The following is a 10,622-nucleotide window of genomic DNA, read 5'->3' on the forward strand; positions in this document are numbered from 1 at the left end:
ATGTGCATATGGCACTAACTCCAATTTGGAGTAATATAAGATAGTAATGCAGCAATTATGATTGTCATTACATGCATCCAACATTTTGTAACATATGAAATGTGATAAGTCAACCAACGGCCAGAAAACCAATGTCTGTGTGACCATGCAGAATATTGCAAAATTTAATATATTTTAGAATATTAAAATGTCACACTAACACCTACCGTCAAGTTAGATGCCTTTCGAGCTAAGGTAATACCCTCTATATATACTACCATCAGGTAAAAAAAAGTTATTTATTGACGATGGATATAACTTAAACTAAATTAATTAATAACATTTGGGCTCGTAATTTGAAGGTGGCAGTAGAATCAGGAGTAGAAAACCCAACACGGGCAGAAGTTGTTAGCGCGTTGTTTTTCAAATGTGCAACAAAGGCAGCATCAAGTACTACAACTACTTCAAAGTTGGTTCACTACTTAGACGTACGTACTATGATGAAATCTCGTCTACCTCGAAGTGCCATTGGAAATGTCATGTCTGTTTTCTCCACAACAGCAACTAAAGAACAAGATATTGAGTTACCAACGTTGGTTCGTAATTTAAGGAAGGAAGTTAAGGTCGCGTACAAGAAAGATCAAGTCGAACAAAACGAACTTATCTTAGAAATAGTAGAATCCATAAAAAAAGGAAAAATACCATTTGAGGATGAAAATTGTAGTGTGTATTTTTGCAGCAATCTTTGTAAATACCCATATTACAATGTAGATTTCGGATGGGGAAAACCTGAAAGAGTGAGTATACCAAATGGTCCTTTTAAGAATATATTCTTCTTCAAGGATTATCAAAATGGACAAGGCGTTGAGGCGCGGATAATGTTGAAGAAACATCATATGTCTGAATTTGAACGCGATGAGGAACTTCTTGAGTTAATAGACTCACCTCCATGTCTTTAGGAGTTTTATGTGTGTTTGAAGTGTGAATAAAAAATAGAAAAAAGTCTCTCCATCTATTCAAGGCTGCGTGTTCTCGGACTTTACTAGTAGCTAGGATTATACTGTGTGTATGTATTTGTCATTGTTATTATATATTAATAAATTGAAATTTGCATGCATGCATGTCGATAATTTCATTTCCACTGTGATTTCGCTCATTTCATTTTACTTTCAAGTTATTTGTTTGACGAGAAAAATTATGATTCATATTTTCTTCAAAATTCAAAATAAATTTTACTTTATTTGAAAATTAATATTTGATTTTGAAAAATTTTAAATTTAATTTGAACTTACGTTTCAAATTTAAAAAACAACTTATAGTCTATTTTCTAACTCACTTTCAAAAAATAGCAGTACATTCAAATATAAAAATTATTTCAATTACTATAATATAATATGAGAAATAGGGAGGCAGATTACAATTGTTAAGCTAACTATATTGCAGGGGCAGACCTAGAGGTTGCCGAGGGGGTTCACCCAAACTCTCTCGGCAAAAAATTACGTTGCATATTTAAGATATTTTAAAGAATTTTTATGTTTATATATTGATTTTGAACCTCTTGAAGGTAAGATTAGAGGCTGACTTAATTGTTGAGGGGTTCAAAACTCACCTCGAGGTTTCAAAATCAAATCTTAGGCACTACACCTTTTTTTTTCGAACCCCCTTAATGGAAATATTTATTTAGCAACAGTATTTTCTTTTAAATAACCCTTTTCATAGTTAAAAGGTTATTAATTAACTATGAAGTTTAATCATAACAAATTATATGTGGCTACATCATTTAACTACACTATTTTCTAATATAAAGCAAAATTATTTATTTAACTACAATATTTTGTTTCAAATAATTTTTTTTGTCTAAAATGTTACTATTACTATAATAAGTTTCAACTCATGAAAAAAAAATGAATAATTAACTATGAAATTTTATTATAGCAAAAACGATGTGGTTATTTCATTTAATTATTGCCATAAATTTTTATAACTCGAAGTAAAAATATTTATTCACCTACATTAATTTATTTCAAATTAAATATATAATTTATTGTAGCTAATAAAATGTTACTATTGCAGAAATAATTTTTTTAGCTTGTCAAAAATTTATGGTTCGCCACAAAATATTACTCTATAGCAATAAATTGTAGTTATTTGTTTAATAATTGTAGAAAAAATGAGGAATTAGCTTTGGTATGAAAGATTAATGGATAAATTACTTTGTAGTTATGAAATTCAAATACTTGTGGCTATTTGCTACTATAATTTTTTTCATTTATAGCTTAGATCTCGTAGCTATTAGCGTGGCACATGATTAAATAGGAATGCAGCCCCACACCAACTAATTGCACTAATGACTTTGTCTTTGCATCGTCATTGGAGAATATTGTTAAAAAATAAGTTAAATAAGTAATGCATAAATGAACCTATAAATATCACTAACTAGCTACCTTCGTTTTTCCAAGTGTAGGATTTGGTCCTACACTATCGTTTGAACTGATCAACGAGAGGTAGCACTCTTCGGTTAGTATTGTAATATGGAGGCATTTATCTAGACAATATTCATGTTGAATTTATTAAGTAGGAGTATTTTGTCTGTCAAATTTATTCTGTTGGTATATCATACTATAAAGTGGTCCCTTCAAGAATTGCTTCTTCTTGATAGATTATAAAACTGGGCAAGGCGTGGAGGCGCGAGTAATGTTGCACAAACAACATATGTCTGCATTTGAACGCGACGAGGAATTCCTTGAGTTTATTTCCTTACTAGCTCCAATAATATTAGTAGTATCTACGTGATGTGTTGTTTGATTGGGGCATGAAGTTTTAAAAAATAAAAGAAGAAATTTCGAAATCTGTTATCATAAATATAAATTGTGTATATTGGTACAGTGTTGTTATGTTATTTGCTAAAGTACATCATTAATGATTTGTAACCAAATTAATTTTTATATGTTAACAAGTAAATATATGGAATGAATCGGGATAAAGAAAGTGGAATTACTATTGATTATTTAAGTATTATCGACTATAATTTGTTTCTGGACTGAAGATCGTATTAATAATGTTGTCGTATATTAAAACTATAACCAAAAATATACTATATGTTAATAAAATTAGTTGCAATTTAGACAAGGCAAATAGGGATATAGACCTATATCCCTAATAATGTTGGTGAACTAATAATGATGATAAATAATAGGAACAAAAATGAAGTATCAAGACATGGTAGTAAATTAAAATATATTTTTTTCAAAAAATAACAAGAACTTCAAGATTTGAAATTCATGTTGGGCCTAACTCAATCCCAAAATTTAAGAGGAAACCAAGCAAATATCCTATAAAAGTATAATACTTACAAACATATACCCCTTTACATTGAGTCCGGCACCAAAATGGACATTTTTGAACCCCAAACACCAACACCAAAATTCGACTTTCAAATCAGAATTTTTGTTGGAAAAATGATTTTAGTATCTCAAAAAGAAATATTCATATTATCTTCTATATTTATCATATTAAATGGGTGTTAATATCCAGTTAATTGTCTTATAAATTAGTACTCCCTCCGTCCCTATTTAGTTGTCCACTTAAAAATGGCACACATATTAAGGCAACAATGATTAGCATAGTGAAGTTACAACTTTGCTCTTATTAATTATGATTCCAAAATAAATTTATTCAAGATAACTAATCAATGTTGGGGGAAGTTTAAATTTTCAAGAAGTTTAAATGAGGGTATAATAGGAAAAAAAAAATTGTCCTTTCTTAATTTGTCAAAATGGACAAGTAAATAGGAACATCTAAAAGAGGAAATATGGATAAGTAAATAGGGACAGAGGGAGTATTAATATTGGTCTATATATGGCAGTTGCCAACGTCTGTTTCCTCCTAATTAGTCTTCAATCTTTTGCCTTTAATCTTCATAAAATAGCCTTTATAACTCTTAATTCTGACAGTTGGTTGAGGACTATTTTTGGCTATATATATTATCCTTCCATTATTGATTAAGGGTGTAGATAAGAACAAAAAGAGTTTCTTCCATCTCTTTCCAATATTATGTTGTGCTGGGTTTTCTTCTAGATTAAATCTTTGTTAATTTCTGGCTCCTAGTTTTATACTAGAAGAGCTTACTGAATCCTGGAGAATACAAATTATACCGGGTGAAATATCCTTAAGGACAATGTCAAGAGTTCATGATAAAGCACAAGCTTTGGTGAATTCGGTAAGTGTTAGTGATTAAGATGTTTTCCGTAAGATTTACAACAATTTTAACCCCAACTTCCAAATCGAGAACCAACCACACCCAACTCAGGACCTAACTTTTAAACTCAAATTTAATTATTTTTTTAAAAGCAAAAAATTAAAATTCTTTTTGTGTGTGTATGTGGGGGGTAGGGGAGTCGGGATACGATAAGGTAAAAAATAAAATTAGTAAATATTTTACAAAAACAAATTTTTAATGTTTTTTTTTTCTTTGGGGAGGGGGGGGGGGGGTGTGGTCTGTTAGGGGGTCGAGACAGACGTGGGCTAGAAGAATAAAATTTTTAAACAAAAACAAATTAAAATCGTTTGAACTAATCAACGAGAGGAAGCACTCTTTGGTTGGTAATATGGAGGCATTTATCTAGACAATATTCATGCTGAATTTATTAAGTAGGAGTATTTTGTTTGTCAAGTTTAATCTGTTGGTATATCATGCTAAATATTATGATTAGGGATTTATTTTGGGCAATTAAATTTTAGCCACAAAATTTAATTTATTGCATGTGTTACTAATCCAAGTAAGAATTTGGAGAAGTGAAAGAGAAGAGAAACAAGAGGAGCTGGATCCGTTTAATTAACGGTTGGTTTAGCATTTTTTTATGCACGTTAAAAATAATAATAAATACAATGCTTAAATTATTAAGTTATTCTTACTTATTACTCCTAGTTTTTTTGTTTTTTTTTTAAGAATAGAGCAATATTTTTTGAAAAAAAAAACGTTTCTTTAAAATTAAGCCATAGTTGAAAATAATGGACTAGTTTAATTTTGAAATTTTTAAAAAGTGATAATCATTTTGGGATATTTTCTTTGAGCTAAACGATAATTGAAATAAAATGGAAAATATTCGCTATTGATATGTTTATTTTATTTATTCATAATTCTAAAAGAATATATATATTTTTATTTGTTACTTTTAACGTATCACGAAAATTATTATTTTTCATGTTTACCCTTAATATTAAGAGATCTCTAATATTAATTATTTATGGTTCAAATCATTTTATAAAAATTATATTAAACATCAATTAATAAGAATAGTGCGGTAAAATAGTCACGTAAATCATTAGGTTTGTTTTTATGTCCGCCTGCTCTGTTTTTTTGCATATCTATGTATCTCTGTGTCTGTGTATTCCTCCCCATGAATTCTTTTTCATCTCTCATTCTATCAAATCCATCCCCCTCCTCAGCTCCTCTTCATCGTGCTCCTCTGTGACTCGATACCGCAACATAAAGATTGGAGATAAAATGTAAAGAGTGTTTATCATACGAACAATTTTCGTGTCTGTGGGTATGGAATTGAAGTGGTAAGCCAAAAAATGTGAGTATGTGTGGAAAAGTGTGAGTAGAGTCACGTGTGTATGGCATGAGGTCACATGCGAATTGTTACCAAAAATGATATGAAGGAATTTTTTATTTTTATTTTATTTTCTTTTTAAATAGAGTAAATAAAAAAATTTGAATGGAATTGAAGTGGTAAGCCAAAAAACGTGAGTATGTGTGGAAAATTGTGAGTGAAGTCACGTGTGTATGGTATGAGGTCACATGAGAATTGTTACCAGAAATGATATGAAGGAATCTATTCATTTTTATTTTATTTTCTTTTTAAACAGAGTAAACAAAAAAAATTGAATGAAGTTGAAGTGGTAAGCCAAAAAACGTGAGTATGTATGGAAAAGTGTGAGTGGAATCACGTGAGTATGGTATGAGGTCACATGAGAATTGCTACCAGAAATGATATGAAGGAATCTTTTCATTTTTATTTTATTTTCTTTTTAAACAGAGTAAACAAAAAGAATTTGAATGGAATTGAAGTGGTAAGCCAAAAAAACGTGAGTATGTGTGGAAAAGTGTGAGTGGAGTCACGTGTGTATGGTATGAGGTCACATGAGAATTGTTACTAGAAATAATATGAAGGGATCTTTTCATTTTTATTTTATTTTCTTTTTAAACAGAGTAAACAAAAAGAATTTGAATGGAATTGAAGTGATAAGCCAAAAAACGTGAGTATGTGTGGAAAAGCGTAAGTGGAGTCACGTGTGTATGGTATGAGGTCACATGAGAATTGTTACCAGAAATGATATGAAGGAATCTTTTCATTTTTATTTTATTTTCTTTTTAAGCAGAGTAAACAAAAAAATATTGAATGGAATTGAAGTGGTAAGTGTTTTACTCGAAAATATAAATAAGAGAAAAATGACTGAGTTTTCAAAAAATCGATTAAACCTATGGTTTAAGAGAAATCGAATTTCCAAAAGGACAAAATCGCCACTTAATTTTTTAGTAAAAATCAAGAAAAAAAAACTTGAGATTTTCAAAAGATTTAAACAGATAAAATCAATTGAAAAATAAAAGGGTTCGAAATTCAATGTACATCCCGAGAAGGTGTTAGGCCCTCAAAATGCCCGCTAACTCGCGGTTGACTGGCGAATTGACTAAAAATGATTTGGACTAACTTTTTTTTTTTTTCAAATATTAACCAAGTAAAAGACTCATGTCATTTATTACCTCAATTTTATTATTACTATTACTATATAATCATCCTAAGGGGAAAGGGACTAAAGGGGAATTTTTCAAGACCAAAATTAAGTAAAAGCTAAGTAAATAAATTATGTGAAATAAATATTTATTTTAAAATATAAAAGAGAAATGACTATCTTTGGGGTTTAATTAAATTTAGGGCAAGTTACCGAAATTACATACTTTTAAGGTAAAATTACAATCTATCCCTTAAAAGTTTATAATTACAGAAATCCCTCAAACGGATACAATAATATAAGCGTTGATACATTAATTTAATGCGCGAGATATATTAATCGTTAAGTAAGATACATTACATTTTATACATGATACACTAATCTAATGCGCGAGATACAATAATATAAGCGTTGATACATTAATCTGATGCGTGAGATACACTACATGATACACTAATCTGATGCACAAAAATGAGGGATTCTGGAGATTTGTAAAACTTATAGGGGATAATGGTAATAAGTAAGCTAAAAGGTGGGATTTCTGTAATTTTTCCTTAAATTTAACCATAAGAAATGAAAGCGTTAGTCAAAACGAATAAAACAAAGCATATGCAAGAAAATTGAATTTGGGCTTTTGGCCCAAACTTAGGAACCTGTCCTAAAATCTAAGAGTGACCCAACTCATTTTATTGGGCCTTTGAGCCCATATTTTGCCGATGGATCTTGCTTGGGGCCCTTCTGGCCTATTTTCCTACATTTTTTAGTATATTAGGCGTATATGACTCATATCCACTTTTCGAGGCCTGTATTTTCATAGAACTTTGTATTTCTATCTTCTTCAACTTGTATACCACCGTTTTGCACCGGTATCGCTGCATTTTAGGCTTGTATATCATGTATACAGAATGTATACTACATGTATGCATCCCTCTTTTGGGCATTTCGGAGTTTGAAAGTCCAACTTTCAGCCACCTGTTTGACCTCCGGAAACCTGTATTTTATTTTTTCGCGGGCTGAATCGGTGAACAAGAGTATTGGGCCCTTATGGCCCAATAGAAAATGCGAGGAGGTGCGACATAATCCATGAAAATTCAGGAAGAGTTTTCACATGCAAAGGAGCACGTAAATAAGAGTTAGCATCTATTCACAATGATAAAACGAACAAAAATGGTCACACGAAATTTTAATTGATCTAAATTCGCCCTTAAACCAAATTTGATCAACAGTGGCTAATAAAAACTATAATACAACACTCAAAGGCAATGGAAGTCGTGTAAACTTAGATTTAGCAAAGTCAAATTTCAAAGCAAAAGGAGGCACAAAGCGATAAGAACACTAGATGAAACAGTAGCTAGTAGATTAGGAAAGATTAGTGATAAAATAATTAAAATTTCAAGAGATAGAGCATGCCATTCACTACTAATCTATGTCCAAATGCAACTGTCGTATGAAAACCACTAATCACTTTATCATTAAGACAACCAACATATAATATTATCAAGGAACAAACCACTACAAACATTGAAACAATCATTCATCTTAAGAAATAGTAAAGAAAAAAAAAACCATAATAAAGTCCAGCAGTGAATTAATAATAGTAATAAATAAATAAAAAATATTGCACTCTATTACCAAAAGACTCACAGATCGATTAAAGGGAGCAAGTGTCACGAATTTTCAGATTTAACAAATTTCGAAGCATCGAAGAACCGATCATAGATGGTCACATATGCATTTCAAATAAAAAAACCGGATGGCTTTAGAAATCTGAAAACTCACATCGACTTTGGCTACTGTAGTTGAACGCAAAAATAAAATAAGCTCTGGAATCGAAGCTGTGAATCACGATTTTTTTTTCTAAAATAAAATTCTACTGGCGGAAACTATTTGAAAAGAGGAAAAGAAACATTCATGCTGAACAAGCACAGTGAAGACTCAAAACAGTCGGCAACAAATGCAATCCGAGACTTCAAAACAATAGCGGATACAACACATAACTTATAATGTTGACATCTCGATTCATTCATTCAACAGAGGTGAAAGAATGAGACATAAGATGTTGGAAGTGAAGCAAATAACGCAGATTCATAGCAAACGAATATAGACTAAAACAAGTAAAACAGTCTGAGAACTAAACAGATTTCAACCATAAACAAAAAAAAAAACAGAGAAAATAAGTGAACAGAGCAACCATCTTGAAGCTAAAAAAAAGGACGACCCACACATATATACTTAGCTCATGTTCTCGAATAAGCAACTCTAAAAGTATAGCATAACAATACTCGGAATACTTCATTAACAAACCAATAGTGAACAAACAACCTTCAAACTACATAAAACAATATCAAACCAACTCGTATTCCGCCCCCGGTCTTCATGGGTGTTTGAAGATGAGTAGCTTCTTACGAGAGATACATTTTGCACACTAACCGACTAAGTCGAACTCCATCAAAACCAAACAAACTACTGTCATAAATCAAGCAAGGAACAGAGCCGCTCGAGGAAGCAAACAAAACAACATTTGAAAACGAGCTAAAATTAAAAGAGGAAGTTCACCTTCTTCGGGGTAGCAAACGGAACAAGACGAGCAGAGAGATGAACTTTTCCACACAAACACGAACCAAACAATGAATGAGAGGCCTGAGCAGCCAACTTCAAAAACAAACTAACTAGGAAGAACGATTGAGATCGAGCTAGGCAAGTGAGAATCGAACGAAAATTGACTCCTCTTGCCCCCTTTCGAATATATTTTGTTTCTCCTATATATATCTATTTTGTTATGTGATTTTTTTTGCCTTAGTAAGTTTTCTCCAAAAAACTTCTCCCAGAACTCCTCTCTCTTGATACTGAAACAGTAAAGTATTATATAGAAAGGAGCTAAGGTTCGACTTTGAGGGGGGAAAGGGATAGAAATTCCAAATTCAAAAATTGAATTCCTTCACCAATTCGGACGAACACCTTTTCCTTGAGGTTTTGACTCATTCCGAAAGGGGAAAGCAGGACAGAACGCGTGCCTGCTGCGATGTTAATGGGGATAGGGACGTTGGAGAAGAAACAAAAATTTACAGCGTACGTCTCTCTGTTGTTGCTGCTGCTTGCTGGACTCGGGTTGCTTTCTGTGTTGGATTGCGAATTGGGTTTGTTCTCGCCGGATCGCTGGAGAAAGAAGAAGAAACGCGGTGGGTACTGTTTGCTGTCTCTGCATATTGTTGAAATGGGTTTCTTAGTTAATGAAGGAATTGGGTTGGGCTGGGTTAAGTAAGAGGAGGAATGGGTCAGTTTAGGAGTAATAAGAGTGTGGGTTGGAGCTTGGGTTGGGCTGGGAATTTGGGTTTAAAATATGGGCCGGAAGGTTTGTTGGAGATGCCACATAAAATCCCAAAATTTGGTCATTTAAAAATTGGTATAGAGTAAAAAATTAAATCGGTTAGATTTCGGAATTTAAGAAATAGCCAGATTGAGTTGATTTGATGGATTCGGCTAAAACCGAAATAAGGTGAACTAATAAAAAATTAATTGGCGAGCTTCTTAATCTTAACGGAATAAAATAATTAACTTAGTAAAAATAACTAATTCAACAACATAGCTATAATTCAAACTGAATTAGATTAATAAAGTGTTTAATGTTAAAATAATAATAATAATAATAATGAAATCTTTTTTTCAAGATAGTTTTCAAGTATTTATAAAATATATTAGTTATATACATAACATATAAAACATATTTATTATTTAAAATATTATAAAAGTGAATAAAATTCTTAAAATATCTTGAAACATATTTTGAATTTTTACAAAATTAGTTATTTCAAATCGTTTGGAATTAAGGAAGCTCGCCAATTAATTTTTATCGTGGAGGGTCAAAATTAGGTGCCAACAGTAAGCCAAAAAATGTGAATATGTGTGGA

The 10,622-nt window shown here is 31.4% G+C and overlaps 1 pseudogene; it reads left to right on the forward strand.

Moving 5' to 3' along the window:
- LOC125847424 (acyltransferase Pun1-like) overlaps window positions 1–938 on the forward strand; it is a 6,211-nt pseudogene extending 5,273 nt beyond the window's left edge.
- The last annotated feature ends 9,684 nt before the right edge of the window (window positions 939–10,622 follow it).

This window comes from Solanum stenotomum, chromosome 12 (assembly GCF_019186545.1).
Source record: "Solanum stenotomum isolate F172 chromosome 12, ASM1918654v1, whole genome shotgun sequence".
Lineage (NCBI taxonomy): Eukaryota > Viridiplantae > Streptophyta > Magnoliopsida > Solanales > Solanaceae > Solanum > Solanum stenotomum.